General features: G+C 31.8%; 1 long non-coding RNA gene across 1 annotated transcript; it reads left to right on the top strand.

Annotated features, from left to right (window-relative positions):
- Positions 1 to 701: 701 nt before the first annotated feature.
- LOC114299029 (uncharacterized) lies at positions 702 to 3,818 on the top strand. The gene is made up of 2 exons (XR_003642181.2): positions 702 to 964; positions 1,245 to 3,818. It is a non-coding gene; the product is annotated as an uncharacterized LOC114299029 (long non-coding RNA).
- Positions 3,819 to 15,213: the final 11,395 nt, after the last annotated feature.

Here is a 15,213-nt window from a genome sequence, read left to right as displayed (position 1 = left end):
ACTTGTTAGAAAAATTATAATAATTTTTGGAATTTGGTTTTGAAATTTCAAGATTCATGAGACTCTTAAAAAGTGTGAATGTTACTTATTGAAAATCGTTGAGATTTTGAAAAAATCATGGAGATTTTGAATTTTGATACCATATTGGATTAAATGATTATTGTTATACTTTAAAATTTTGAAATTTAAATCACTTTGTATGGTTCTTGTTTTTCAAACTCAGCCTCTGTTTGGCAAGTTGGTTTATGGATTTTTTCGGCTATTTTAGCCACAAAAAATAAAATATGTTATTTTAGTCATAACAAACAAAACATCACATTCAACCCATAATTATTACACTCTTCTCTCAAAAAAAAATCAAAAAAACCAAAACATCAAAAAGTCCTTCCCAAACTAAGCTTTTTAGCCTAAGCTAAAATAGCCAAAAAAATTAAAAAAACAAAAAATCAACCCACTTTTCAAACGAAGCCTCAATTATTTGAAAATTTTAAAATACTTGTTTGGTTATTCAGAAAGAGAAGAGTTAGGGATCATGAAAATTCTTTCATGAAAATGATCATGAAAGAGTTATGATTCTTGGATTATCTTGATTAGTGTGTGGTGTTTTATTCTAAGTGTAATCCAATGATCACAAAGCTTTCATAATTATTTTCATGAAAGATTTTTCATGATACCTAGCATTGCTGATTCAGAAAACTAAACGCACTCTTCAAAATGATATGCTTAGGGATTTTATTCTTCACGTGATGTGAAGAAGCAATAGGCATAAGTACAATCTACGACTATACTCCTAATAGCCTCTGCCTTGCTCTGTTTATTACCTTCACCAAACCATTTTCGGAGTTGGCTTCCGTTGCTATGCCAAGGTCGGCAACAACGGAGCAACGACTTAGGCCACCGACAAAGACGTTATTCAAGTGTGGTTGATTTGAGCTGCGAGTGACAAAGATCAAACGACAAAGAGGTTAGTGATTTGGATTGTGCTTCATCATGTTTTCATTTCATCTCCATTTCCCCTTCGATTTTGATTTTCATTCTTCTTAATCAATTTATAAGAAATGAAATTTTCTCCAACAACATCTCGGTTTTCTAGTTTCATTTCGACAAAAATCAGACTTTCATATTGAAAATGAAGTTTGTGGGTTAACCTAAAACTTATGTGGTTTGATTTCTACACCAAATCCCTAGTTTAATCTCAAAATCCCTTTGAGCATAGAAATCAATGTTCTCTGCTTTGATTTCAGATATTAACTTCATCATTTGAAACCAAATGCAAGATTGTAAGCTGCTGGTAAGTAGTTTCGATTTCAAAAACTAAGTTCCACATTTTGGACATAGTAAGCACATATTTTCTAGTTTTTATGTGGAAAATTAGCTTAATCATATTCCAATGTGCTCACAGTTTCCCCTTTCTGTTTTGTGGTTTCAAATTCGGTAATTAAGTCCTCCATTTTCGAAGCAAAAGCAAAATTTCTGTTGTGCACATTCTTCTGGTTTTCCATTCAATGTGGGACTTGAGGAAGTTTTTAATAAAACTTACTAAAATGACAAGAATAGCAGAAGCGGTTTTCGTTATGCTTACATTCTACTGGTTTTGTGGGTTTAATGTGCTGCTATCATTTTTGTTCCAACCGAAACAGAGCATTTTTTTAAAACATTTTTTTTACTCCGTTTTTATTTTTTTGGCATTGGTAATTGCATATCCTACATTTTATTTTATTTTATTTTATTTTTTTTGAGTTGTGTATTTGTTTATAAATTTTGAAAAGTGATTTGCAAAGTTTGCCTTTAGAAACATGATTTCAACGGAAAACCAAATGGAGCCTAAGTTTTAACATGTATTATAATCGTTAAAAAATTATATACAGTACAACAAAATATGAAAAATCAACCAATTTTTTGTATTAACAAATCTTTGCTGTATTTAGGCCTCGTTTGGGAACAGGCTAATTTAGCCTCCGTTTGGGAAGTGGGTTGGCTTTTTGGCTTTTTGGCTTTTTTGGCTATTTTAGCCTGGGCTAAAAAGCTTGGTTTGGGAAGGGCTTTTTGGCTTTTTGGCTTTTTTGACTTTTTTTGTGAGAGAAGAATGTAATGATTATAGGTTGGATGTGATGTTTTGTTTGTTATGGCTAGAATAGCCTATTTTGTTTTTTGTGGCTAAAATAGCCAAAAAAGCCTGAAAAAGCCCTTGCCAAACGGAGGCTTAGTAACTTTTTGGCTATTTGGCTAAAAAGGTAGGTAAAAAAAACTTGTATGTTTGGGATGACTTTTTGGCTAATTACGAAAAGATGTGCAAAAAGTAGAGAAAAAATAGAATCTTTAACTTTTTGGTATGAGTTGTTGGCTTTTTGGCTAATTTAGTAACTTTTTAGCTAATTAGCTAAAAAAGTAAGTCTCCAAACGGGGCCCAGTATATTAATGAGCTAAAAAACATTATGATAACATTTTTAAACATACATTTACAATTTTAAATGTAAAGTAAAATTTATATTAACTTTAACAGTCAATGAAAACAGATTGCAAATACAAAGTTATGAACTTCAAGAACTAGAAAATTACGGATTGTAAGCATTTGCAAATTAGATGCATAATTTTTTCTAAATATTATTCAGAAAATTTATTTTGTCACAAAATTTTACATAACTTCGTCAGAAATTGGCGGCAACAAAATGTACACAAATTTGTAGTTGAAGTTGGAAAAGTTTGTAAGTTTGTTACGATTTATTTTTAATGTCAATTTGTGACGAAATTACGTATTTTGTGATTAATTTTACCAAATTTTATGATAAATTCACATATTTCATGATAGGATATGCACCCATAATTGGGTACATATCAAATTATGTTTTGATGCATATATAGCATGTACATATATACATAAAAACAAACATGGTGCAACGTTTGATGTGACAATTTTTTATTTTTGTTTTTTAATTGTTCAATGTATGTAGCCCTCTCTCTCAACTTTTGGAGGGAAATTTTAAATTGGAATAGTGCATTTTTTTGAAAACCAAACATATATCAATTGTCAGAACATAGTTTTCAAATCACTTTTTGAAAAAATAATTTAAAAAAACGAAACCAATATGGTGAATATAATTATTTTGGTTATCGGTGAAGAATAACATTGTCGTATGTTAAAAATTGGATGTGGTTTAGGCGATTAAACTATTTGTAAGTCATGCATCTCATGGAATCATATCATGAAATTGTGAATTACATATGTTTTGGAAGTAATTTTGTTTTGAAAAAAGGGTAAATAAGATGATGAATCTGTGTGGGAGGTGTGGTTGTGGTTAATTATGCTTTATTTCCAGTTAGGAGCTGGTAAAGTGCCTTTGGTAGTGCTTGAGAGCCTTCAAAAGAAGTGTTTGGGATGTGGTTTTGAAACTCTTGCATGGTATTGTTTCAAAAGGATAAAAACTCATGTTTTTGGGAATCGCATTTCATATGCATTCACCATATGGCATTGTTAACTATCATACATGTTATTAAATTATCCTATTGAGTTTTATCCTCATCATACGTAGAAGCAACTTTCAGGTATTGATAATATGTCTCCGTCAAGGTAACAGCTTCGAAGGACCTTGAAGCTAAATGCTCGTTTTGTTACTTGGTTTTTCTATATAGCCTTGGACATTTGTGTATTAGACTTATGTCACACTTCTGTTGTAACCGGGCAAGGCTTTGGAACTTGTATCCTTTAAGGCATTAATTTGTGTTGATTTAGATATTGTTTTCTTTTCGTTCGAATGCTTTGAAACTCATGTTTATGACTATTTAAGCTTCTGCATGTTTAATGGAAATTATAAAGAGTAGTTCAGCATTTATATTTTAGGGTGTTATATACATTGAGTTTAATAACTGAAGTATTGTTTTTTTTTTATTATTTTTACTTAACAAAAATAAGCAAATACTTTAAATTGAAAATAAATCAAAATATTAATATTTAAATCGATAAAATTAAAATTTTAAGATTTATTTTGTTATAGGAGTCAAATTCTGAATTTTTTATTTATTTATTTTTTTTTTTGGCGATTTGTTCTAATTTGTTTGAACCAAAATCAAATTATCCCTTATTGGTAGGTGGTGGGGAGAGTAGGGGAGGGGTGGTTGGCAACCAAGGAAGATTGTAGGATAGGAGTTGTAATAGATGATGGAAATAGAAAGGAGAGAATAGGGAGAAGTGAAAATATAGAGAAAGTGCAAAATTATCTTTAAGATGACAAATTACATATTTTAGTAATTAATTTGAAATTTTCATCCTTAGTAATTATTAAAAATATATATATAGAAAAGAAAAAGACCAAAATGAGACACTTTTTTCATCAATTTTAAAGCATTTTTAATGAATTTTATTTTTTTAAAATCTTTTTCACCTATTTTCAAAATGATTTTTATCTTCATTTTAAAGGCCTAACCACGGTGGAGTAATCTCTAAGGCTAGGCCTTATATAGAGCTGAGACCTCAGAGGTCAGTTTTAGGCAGTTACTATATAGTAAGACTACTCAAGACTCGTACATAGGTGGGATTCAAACCCACACTTTTAACACTAGATACGATTCGCCAAAGCCTGAAAGTTTCATTTTATCAATCATGTGTTATCGCCTGAGTGACTAGCCTTAGGAAAAATGAAACGTAATGGATTTATTTATCTTGGTTTTGACAATACCAATCTCTAGAAAATGTTTATTAGCCTTTATCATTGTAAAAAATAAATAAAAATTTCCCTTGATTGTAATTTTTATAATTTGTCACAATTATATAATTTGTTTTTTTTAAATGTAAGAGTCAAGGAAAAAGTAATATTACAAACTCATCTTTATCAATTTAAGCTTTGTTTGGCATTGACTACGACAGTCAACTTTTTTGTGTTGAGACTTTTTTAACTTCGTTTGGTTTTTATTTTTAAATTTTTTTGACTTTTGTGAAAAAAAAAAGTATAAGAATTATGATTTAGATATGACATTTTGTCTTATAAACTTATATAGCCTATTTTGTCTTTTTATGTTTTTTCAGCCCCAAAATAATTACCAAACGAGGACTTAAAAATTATTCAAAAATTAATTTCTATCACATTTTATATAAACCCCACATAAATTACACATTATATAAATTAATTTTTATCACATAATTATTCACTCAAAAAAAAATTCAGCGATTAAGCCTCGATTTAACATTTATTTTGGGGCTAAATAATTATAAAAAGACAAAATTAACTATAAAAATCAATTAGATAAAATATTATTTTTTACTCATAATCATTACATTTTTTCTCTCACAAAATTTTAAAAAATTCTAAGATAAGGTTTGGTATCTCTTAAAAAAGTCAAAAAGTTAAAAAGTCACTATCCTATTTAAGTCGCATTATTTTATTTAAATGACATTACCTCTCTATTGCATCACTTTAAATCCAACCTATATTTCATAAAAATTAAAAAATATATTTATTTAAAACATTTCAAACAAAACAAAAATCAAACGGGATTAAAAAAATCTCAACATAAAATAATTAATTATATTAATCCATACTAAACCACCCCTAATTTGGATTAGGAAAATCAAAGTAATTGATTGTCTCATGTGTTGGTCCCATCAGTAACATCAAAGAAATCAAAATTCAAAATCATAATCAACTCTCTCTCTCTCTCTCTCTCATTTTCAACATTAATGAATTGAGCCAGCCGTCCAGCAAAGCTACTTCTCCTCCTGGCGGGTACTAGTACTGGGAAATTATTCGCTTTCCAGCTCAACACGTGTCTTCGTCCCCATTCTCCGACAACTCACCGACCTCGACACCACCGAATGATTGAAGTCAGGCTACAACTTTCAAAGTCAACTCCAAGAATCCGACGTCAGTCCCATATTTTTAAAGGAGTAATGATACATCCCTCTAATTTAGAAGCTCTAATTAAGCTCTAATAATGTGGTAATAAATAAAAAAAATAAAAATAAATAAAACAAAAGCCAAAACATCACATCACAGTGGGACCCACTCCCATTAGAGCTCATTAGAGCTTTCTTTATTAGAGCTCTCAATCATTTTTCTTTTTAAAGTGATGCCACACACACATTAGTGCCTTTTGGAGAGTCAAAAACATGTCTGAAAAGTTATTAGTAAGTGTAAGCAACGACTCAAGGCATAGTTAAGCAAAGACTCAAGGTATAGTGCAAGACATGCCATGAAGCAATCTAACTAAGTAGCAATTTTAGGCCAATTTTTAGAGAGTCAAATGTAATCTTTTTATCTTGTAAATTTTTATGTAAATACCTTAATATTAAAGGTATTTTGAGACCAAGAGTTATAATTTTTCTCTTTTATAGAATTTTTAAAAATCCATTATGACTCCTCAAACATAGTGGATATTTCCTCCTACCAGTTAGGAAAAGACATAACAAACTATATATAAGGAGGGAGTACCTAAGTGTTGAATCAAACCACTTGTGTCTTTAATGTACCCTAACCTAGCTTATGGTAAGACAACTTTTATAGCACTTGTAGTGCATTGTTCAACTATTATAATGCTTTCTTTTGAGTAATGAAAAGTACATTTCACCTTTTAATTGTGCAAAGCCTTTCAATTGCTGCTTACTTTAATTTTAGCTTGTTGATTGCTATTTTGTGGCTTGTCTCCAATCTTGTAGCTCATCAACTTAACTAATATTGCATTTACTTGCCCCTCACCCCTACAAGACCCCCACTGACCCCTACAAATCTGAATCATTCATGATGTGAACCTCACACGTACATAAATAGACCACACACATACATGGAGGGTTAGGATAACTTTGGGGGTATGTGGTCATCCCCAAAAAGAGTCCCAAACATTTTTCATTTTTTAAAGAGAGAATTAAGGGAATTAAAAAAAGAGATTTTTAGTAATAAATCTCTCAATTTTAAATTTTGTTATCAAAAGTCATGTTAAAAATATTTAATTCATTAAAAATAAAATTTAAAATATTAAAAAATATATGATAATAATATCCTAAATTTCTATTATTTTCTTGCATTATCACAACCACCACCGACTATTGTTTGCCATCATCGACCACCACCGACCATCGTTGATCACCCCAGTCGGCAACAATTTTCCGACAACCATTGTCGGTTGGCAAAAAAATTTCAATAAGATTCTCTGGTAACGGTAAAATTTTACTAAATTTTACTCTATTAGATAGTAAAATTTTACTATTTACTTTTAACATATAAACACTAAATTTTTACCATTGTCATCACTAACTACCACACTTACTATAAATAATACCATTATTCATATAGATATTAAATGATAAATCAGTCAAAACATTGAATTAATAATGTTAACAGTAAAATTTTACTCTATATTAAAGTAAAATTTTACTATTTCACTATTTCACATATTAAAATAACATTTTTCGTTTGAGATCTCAAAATCAATATTCAAACTGATAATGACAAAAATATATATACATATAAAGAGAAAAAGAAAAAGATAGAGAGATAGAGAAAGCACATATATTGCCTCAGATCTGGTTCAAACTAGAGTAAAATTTTACTATCCAAAAAACAAAACATCATGAAGAGACAAAGAGAAAAAGGAGGAGAGAATATAGATCTGCGATGATAAATCTCAGATCTGGGGTTGTCAATCTCAGATTTGAGGTCTTAGAGGTAAATGATGACAGTGGTGGTTATTGGTGGTATAGTGGCATCGAATGACACCGGTGGTTGAGCCGGTGGTGGTGGCGGTAATGGCGGTGACAAACAACGTCGGTGGTTGAGACGATGGCGGTCGTTGTAGTAGTGGTGGTGTAAATAGTGATGGTCATAGTGGAGAGAGCTTTTAGAAAGAGATAGAGAAAGAAAGAGATGAGTTTGAGAGAATTGAGACAAACTGAATGAGAGAAATAGGGAAAAGATAGAGAGTGTGTTTGTATCTGTGAAGGAGTAAATTTGTCAAACAAAATATAAATTTGAAAACTTTTGCCTTTTCACATGACTTTTTTATTTTTTATTTTGGAGGAGTTTATGAGCCAAAAAATTAGAGTTTGTCCTTTTTATTTTTATTTTTATTTTTCTTAAAAAAATGGGGTGAATTACACTACCAGTCCTTATAGTTTGGAACTCGTGTCACTTTGATTCCTAACTTTTCAATTGTGACACATTTGACCCTGAATTTTGAATCATGTTCCAAAATAAGGACAATTGAAGATACCATTTATCAATTTTAAGGGTAAAGTCGTCAATTTGACAAAATATAAATTAATTTGACAAAAATAAATGTCAAAAAGATATTTTTGAATTTTTAAAAATTATTTCTACTCATCAAAGATAAAATTATGTAAAATTGTTAAATCTTTTACACACTTATTTATTTATTTTTATTATGTGTTTGAATGATGATCATGTAATGGGTGGTTGTTTTTATTTTCATTAAATTAGTTTTTATTTTTTTAAAAGTCAAATATGGCGACAACTTGGATATCATTATTAAACCAACCCATTAAATAAAAAAACAATTCAAAACTAAAAACATTTCATATATTAAATATATTGACTACACATTAAAAGTCTAACAACCACCCATTACATGATTATCATCCAAACACATAATAAAAATTAATTTGGTAAAATAAATAAATAAATGTGTAAAAAATTTATCAATCTTACATATTTGGTTGGTAGAAATAATTTTTAAAAATTCAAAAATATTTTTTTGACATTTATTTTTGTCAAATTCATATATATTTTATTAAATTGGCGATTTTTTTCTTGAAATTGGGCAATGGTTTTTTCAATTGTTCTTATTTAAAACAAAATTCAAAATTCAGGGTAAAATGTGCATAATTGAAAAGTCAGGAGCCGAAGTGATACAAGTCCCAAACTATAGGGACCATTAGTGTAATTCACCCAAAAAAAGGGCTCTAGGAAGGAGTTATGGCCAAAAATCCTAAAAAAGAACTACAAAAATATATGGCATGTAAGTAATTCTATGATAGGGTGTAAGTAAAATGTTGTAGGGATGTAAGTGTGACTTGTACATCTCTATGTTTGTGTAAAAAAAAAATTTATATCTCACTGAGATGTAATTCTTTCTTTTTTAAAATGTAGATTTGTATTTTTTTTTTTTTTGATAATTTTTTTTCACTTACTTTTATTTTTAGTGAATTTTTTTCAAATTTTGTAAAAAGATGACTTTTAGATTCAACCTAACAAGACGAAATGAAAAATTGAAAATATCTTTAAAAAAAATTCATAAAAAAAAAAAGTTAAAAAGAGTCGAATTTTTCAATTTTTTTTAGAAATTTTTAATTTTTTTTTTCACTTTTTATATTTATCTACACAAGACGGGCTAGAAAAGTTAAAAAAAAAAAAATTTGACATAACTTTGAAAAAAAATATTAAAAATTAGAAAAAGATGTGACCTTTTTAATCAAAAAAAGCCAACTACCCAAACACTCATATATATATATATATATGTGGTGCGGGGGGGGACTGTTTTAGTTGTTTTTTTTATTTGAGAATTTAATAGGAAATTTTTTTTTAAGTATTTGTATTCCAATTAATCTATAATATATTTTTGTATTTCAATAAGTTCTATTATTTGGTTATTTGATCCACTAAATCCTAATTATCATATTTAAGGTATGTTATAGACAATTATACACTTACAAATATTTTTTGAGCTCTTAACAATTTGGTGATGTGAACATTCATAATTAACAGTGTGAATGTTCACATCACGAAATATTCACACTGTAATACGCGTTTCACCCTATTATTATTAGGGGTATTTTGATAATTATATCACTTGTAAAATTTATTAGAATATAAAAAAATAATTTGAATTAAGTGAAACATAAATAGGTGAAGAAAGATTTATGAACAAATATCCTTTTTTATTTTTTACAAAAGGACGTTTAAAAAGTAGAGAAAATAATCAACATTTTTATAGTGTTTTTTTTTTACTTTTTAACTACTTTAGTCTATTGTCAAAATAACCATTAATTTGGTGTGTGTTTTGACAGAAATTTAGAATTCTAATTAAATTTATGCCTTGTTTGGGAGGTGTGTTTCTAGTCAAAAAATTATTACAAGTTATTAAACCAATCTTTCTACTTTTTATACTTTTTTCTTTGAAAAAAAAAAGAAAAATTTAAAAATTACTAAAAAAGTCAATTTCCAAACACCACTTTAGTTTAGATTTAGGGAGAGATATGGAACAACTTTGACAATCAAAAACCGAATTGTATAAATAAATATATAAAAATAAAAAAAATTAATATATATACAAATTATTGATGCAAAATTAGAGCTTTAAAGCATATTCATTATATATATATATATATATATATATATAATTATATACACAAGTAATGTAACGTAACTGTTGGCTTTTTTGGCTTTCGAATGTTATTATTGTAATTTTGAGCGTGCCAGCAAGGATCAATCAGTCCTTACAGAATATTAATTGCCAACCAATTATCAGACGATTGTGTTTTAGTTCTTTCAGCCTCAATGAAGAGGACTTTTACTGGTGGCCTTGTTTAGAAGAATTAAGCAAACAATGATTAAATGAAGAACAATTGTATCATTTCATTAAGTAAAATGAAGACTTACAAAGATCCAAATCAGCCTCGTAGAGATTTACAGCAACAAATTACTTGAAACTACTCCTATGAACGAAGTGCAGTGTAGGAATTTGAAGTACAAAAATGTAAAGAACAAGAAATGTAAAAACTGGAAGGAAAAACAAAGTAGATAAAACTGGTTTTTTTTATCTGAGTCTGGGGGCTCTTTCTGGGGCCTTCTCTACTATTTATACTTCTCAATGACAACCGTCGAAATGCATTTCTAACCGTCGAATCATCCCGCCATGATTGCTAATCATGCTGCCTTACAGTTAGCTCCACTATGCCATACCTGTAGTTAGGCTTCCCTCCTGATTTTGAATTTAAATATGAGTAACCATTGAAGCCACGTCATTTTGCATCTCTTTGTCAATCCAGTGCTATGCATATCTACAATAACGAATACTAATTGCCAGGTGTGTGATTACGATTGAAGATTTGAATTATCTTCCCGTATTGCCCTCATCCTGCCACGTGTCGAACTGTGATTGGCCTATACAAAATATGTAGCCAACATTACCCCTCGCACTAATATACCCAATACTTGGTGATATTAGTGGATCAAGGTATTTTACCCACGTCTTAGAACATGCATGGGCTTTGCACTTTTCAAAAATGCAACCGTCATTCATCAATGAAACATTTGTATTAAATTCTCTCATAATCCTTGAACATTCCCACTATCTTAGTATTCGAAAAGACTGATACATCTTTTATGGCCAAGCCAGCCTTTTCTTACATTGATCAAGCATACGAAGAGTTATTTGATGATGTTGTTTGTCCTCGAAAGAACCTTCATACATTGATTAGCCACCTTTATCCACCTCCATTTATACAAATTATGGAAGCTTTCGCAAATCACCGACCTTCAAACCAAGAACCTACTGCTTATGATTCTTTGGAACACAAATTTGCAATCATGGATATCGGAAGTTATTCTTCTGCGACAAAGCCTTCCGCATGGGATGAAGTTGCTACTTCTTTTTCTTCTACAACCTCTAGTTGGGGAACTTGGCCTACCCTTACTCAACCTTAGACGAGGGAACACATTCATCACCGATTCCCAAAATTTGATGACCCTCTTGAAATCCCTCCTTCCAAATGCAGTTCTGTAGTATATCCATATGTCTCTATTGACCGTATACGTAGTCTTGAGGACAATCTGCTTTCAGCATGGTATACTTTTATCTTGCCATCTCGGATGGTTCGAAGTGTCTCACGCCCTGATAAAGCTTTAGGGATCAGTCTTGTGCTTTTAGCCAAAAAGGCAAAACTTTATACCTTTGATTGGCTAGAATGTGTGGCCAGACCTGAATTCCTAGATTTACCCAGGGAACCTCCGATTACTCCTCCTCTGCCTTCTAATCCAAACCGGATTGATGAACTAAGGCTCACTCTTTCCAAGGGCCAATCCTTTACCCCTTACCAGGCCCTAGTGCCTCTAACTCCTTATCAGCAATTCAAGGCTCAGATCTTGCTTGCTGCTTTTTCCCATTTATCCTTTGAAGTTCTTCGATATGACATTCCCTACAAAAACTTTCTATGGGCTTGTGACATTATGTCTCGAAGTCATCTTCTCAACCTTATGGCCCAAATAAAGCTTTATACCTTTTTAGACCAACTTCCTCTCCTGCTCAACTGGTACTTCCAGGCTTCCATTACTAGTGACGTTCTGGATGAAGCCTTCTTTGCTCGAATTCAGGTTCAATATGAGGCAGAGAACCTCCTTGATGAATATGAGGCCTTCAGGAGCAAGGATTCTGAGCATGGGGGAGGATGGTGCAATGAACGAAGTGCATGAAGAAGAGGAGATGGACGCCATAAATAAAGCCCTAAAACAGATAGAATTTGAAATGAAGGCCCAACAACTCACTTCTTAATTAAGGGCTTACCAATTAGATAAACCAAACCTGGACAAGATAGAGGATAAAATAGGAAAAGAGTATTCATTTATTGAATTTTGTTGGACTAAATTCCATGATCTTGTAACTTTGTTCATTCCATATTTTTATGAAATTGAGAATGTAATCAAATGAATCTTAGTGCAAACAACACTTATCAATAAGGCTAGGCTTTTCAAATTTCATTTGTCAAACTCTGATTTACCACTCAAATTGTAAACTTAATTGTTTGGTTGATGTGCTCTAACTCCCCAATTTCATCCTAAATCCTAACTCAAACTCTCTCAAAGTGTGAAATTTTCCCCTGAAAAAAACAATTATTGCCCCACATACTAATTCTAGGATTAACATAATGCTTTAGCTACCAGCTTCGAATTAACCAACTTCGTCTTTTGAAACTTGACTTGATCAAATTCAATTCCCCAACGTATGGTTAATATAATCAAGTAGTTTCAAATCAACTAATTTTGCTTCGAACAAACAGTCTATATTTTCCGAAATATGGAAACCCTTTTTCAAGGATTGGACTATTTTATTCTAAAAAGTGATTTCTTCTGTATACTTTTAAACCAACTATTGGTTGGAAGCCTAGAACAAACAAATTTCAAGCGTAAGGTATTTCAAATTTCATTTCGAAGGATTTTACTTTCATTAAGAAACCTGAAAACCGGTCTTTAATCCTTTTGAAGAAAAAACAAATACCTAAGCACTTCTGCACCCTTAGGTGTGAAATGTGCTTCGAAGTAGACTTCTTGCTTTCAAAGCCTTTTGTCACTTGATTTTGGCACCAAAACTTGGTTTCGAAGCCAAATATTTTATTTCGAAGCTAAAACTAATATTTGAGATACATTTCCCTCCATAACTATCAATATTGAGGGAAACTTTTTGCACCCGTACCTTTAGTACTTCCTTACGAATTTCGTCCATATAAAACGACTGGGTATATTTTTCAGACAAATAGGTTTTTTAAAAACCCTTTTTACTTCGTATTCTAAATCCATTCGTCTGCCTAACACACAAACCCTTCATCTCTACTAACCTTCATTTTCTTGCTGCTCGTTACCAATGGAGTCTTATTCCTTGGAAGTACCAACTGGCGAATGTATAAGCCCAACAATGGCTTTGAAAAGATGTATTGAGAAAGAAATTGCTAACTTTAAAGCTAGTAGATCGAGCGCCATAGACGGACACCTCTTTGTTCCTCGTCACAGCGAAAAACAAGAATATGTCCTAGGTCCTATCTTTCGAGAGGTTCCTGCCCAGCTTCCATCTTTGTACCCTCGCTTGGAGGACCACTTTCTTCTCAATGAAGGGGGGCTTGACTAAGAAAATTGGAGAGCGAACTAACCTCATCGTTGCTGGCCAACATTAGGGGTTGAGTGGGAGGAGTGGTATGACAAGATCGTGCCTACAAGAGAATGGGACCTACAAGAGCTTTGTATTCTCGATGTCCTTCGTCTTTCCAGGTTTATCATTCTTGAAGACCCTTTTTTGATTCCTGTCGCTCTTTGTTTCTGGAATGTGGCCTTTAACTTTTTTCAGTTTTGTTGTGGTATGATGGCTCCCACCGTTCTTGATATCTGTCATCTCTTAGGGCTTTCACCACTCGGTACCCCCTTTGCACCCAGCTATCCAGACCTTTCAGTTAAATTTTCTCTTCCACATTTGAATTCTTCCTTCTGTGACTTCGTAAAAGCTGAAAATAAAAAGGTGGGCCATGTGAGTGATCGAGAACTCTCCTCCTTTATTTTATATTGGTTGTGTAAATTTCTCTTTTGTACATCATCTCAACAAATCATGCCTAAATTTGCCCTACTTGCAAAGGCTCTTGTTTTGAAAAAGCGAATAGCCTTGGCCCCTTATCTCTTAGGCCATGTTTATAGAGTCTGCTCCCAATTCTGTGAGAAACCTCTTGATATCAACCAAGGAGGTCCTCTCTAGGTGCTTCAACTCTGGCTCTTTGCTTACTTTACCGATTTGCATCCCAAGTGCTTGAAATTATTAGTTCAAGACCCTAGCACTTATGGAGAAAAGTATGCTAGAATTGCCCTTTATCTTGCTTCTTTCACCTACTATCTTACTTTTTTCCACTAGCTCCCTATTTCTCTAGCTGCCACCTTCTTTTCCCCCATTGATGCCAATAAAAGACCAATTTGGCTAAAGACATTCTTGGCCGATAGACAGTGTTCCATCCCATCGCACAAAGACATATGGGCTTCTATTTTGTTGCCAAGGAAACTTTTTATTGGTACTTTAAACCCTCGAGCTTATAAGTGCATATCTGAGGTATACTGCCATTTCCAGTTTGCCAAGCAATTTGGGTTTACCCAAGGAATTCCCATTCCACTCTACAGTCTCTCGAATGTCCATCTTACAGCCAGAGACTTGAGAGTACCCAAATCTAAACTAGAGGAGGCAACATTTAAACTGTTGAAAGATTTGAGTGAGTTTAAATTTGTCCCCTTCCTCTCCTCTGGCTTAGTTTTGAAAATATTTCAAAATTGGTGGACAGTCAATATGGACGTGCATCTAGCAATACATCCTCATGATTTACTGATAGGGCTAGGCATGCCTTCTAAGGCTAAACCAAAAGAAGCCGGGACCATCCCCTCTCTTTCTACAGCTGCCAAGACTATTCCTACAGTCTCACTCCCTCCTTCCAGAGTTACCAGAGCTGCTTCGAAAAAAGGTATGCATTTT

Source organism: Camellia sinensis, chromosome 14, assembly GCF_055761805.1.
Source record: "Camellia sinensis isolate YWXY chromosome 14, ASM5576180v1, whole genome shotgun sequence".
NCBI lineage: Eukaryota > Viridiplantae > Streptophyta > Magnoliopsida > Ericales > Theaceae > Camellia > Camellia sinensis.
Note: the sequence above shows the minus strand (reverse complement) of the source record. Positions and strands in the feature narration are given on the sequence as shown.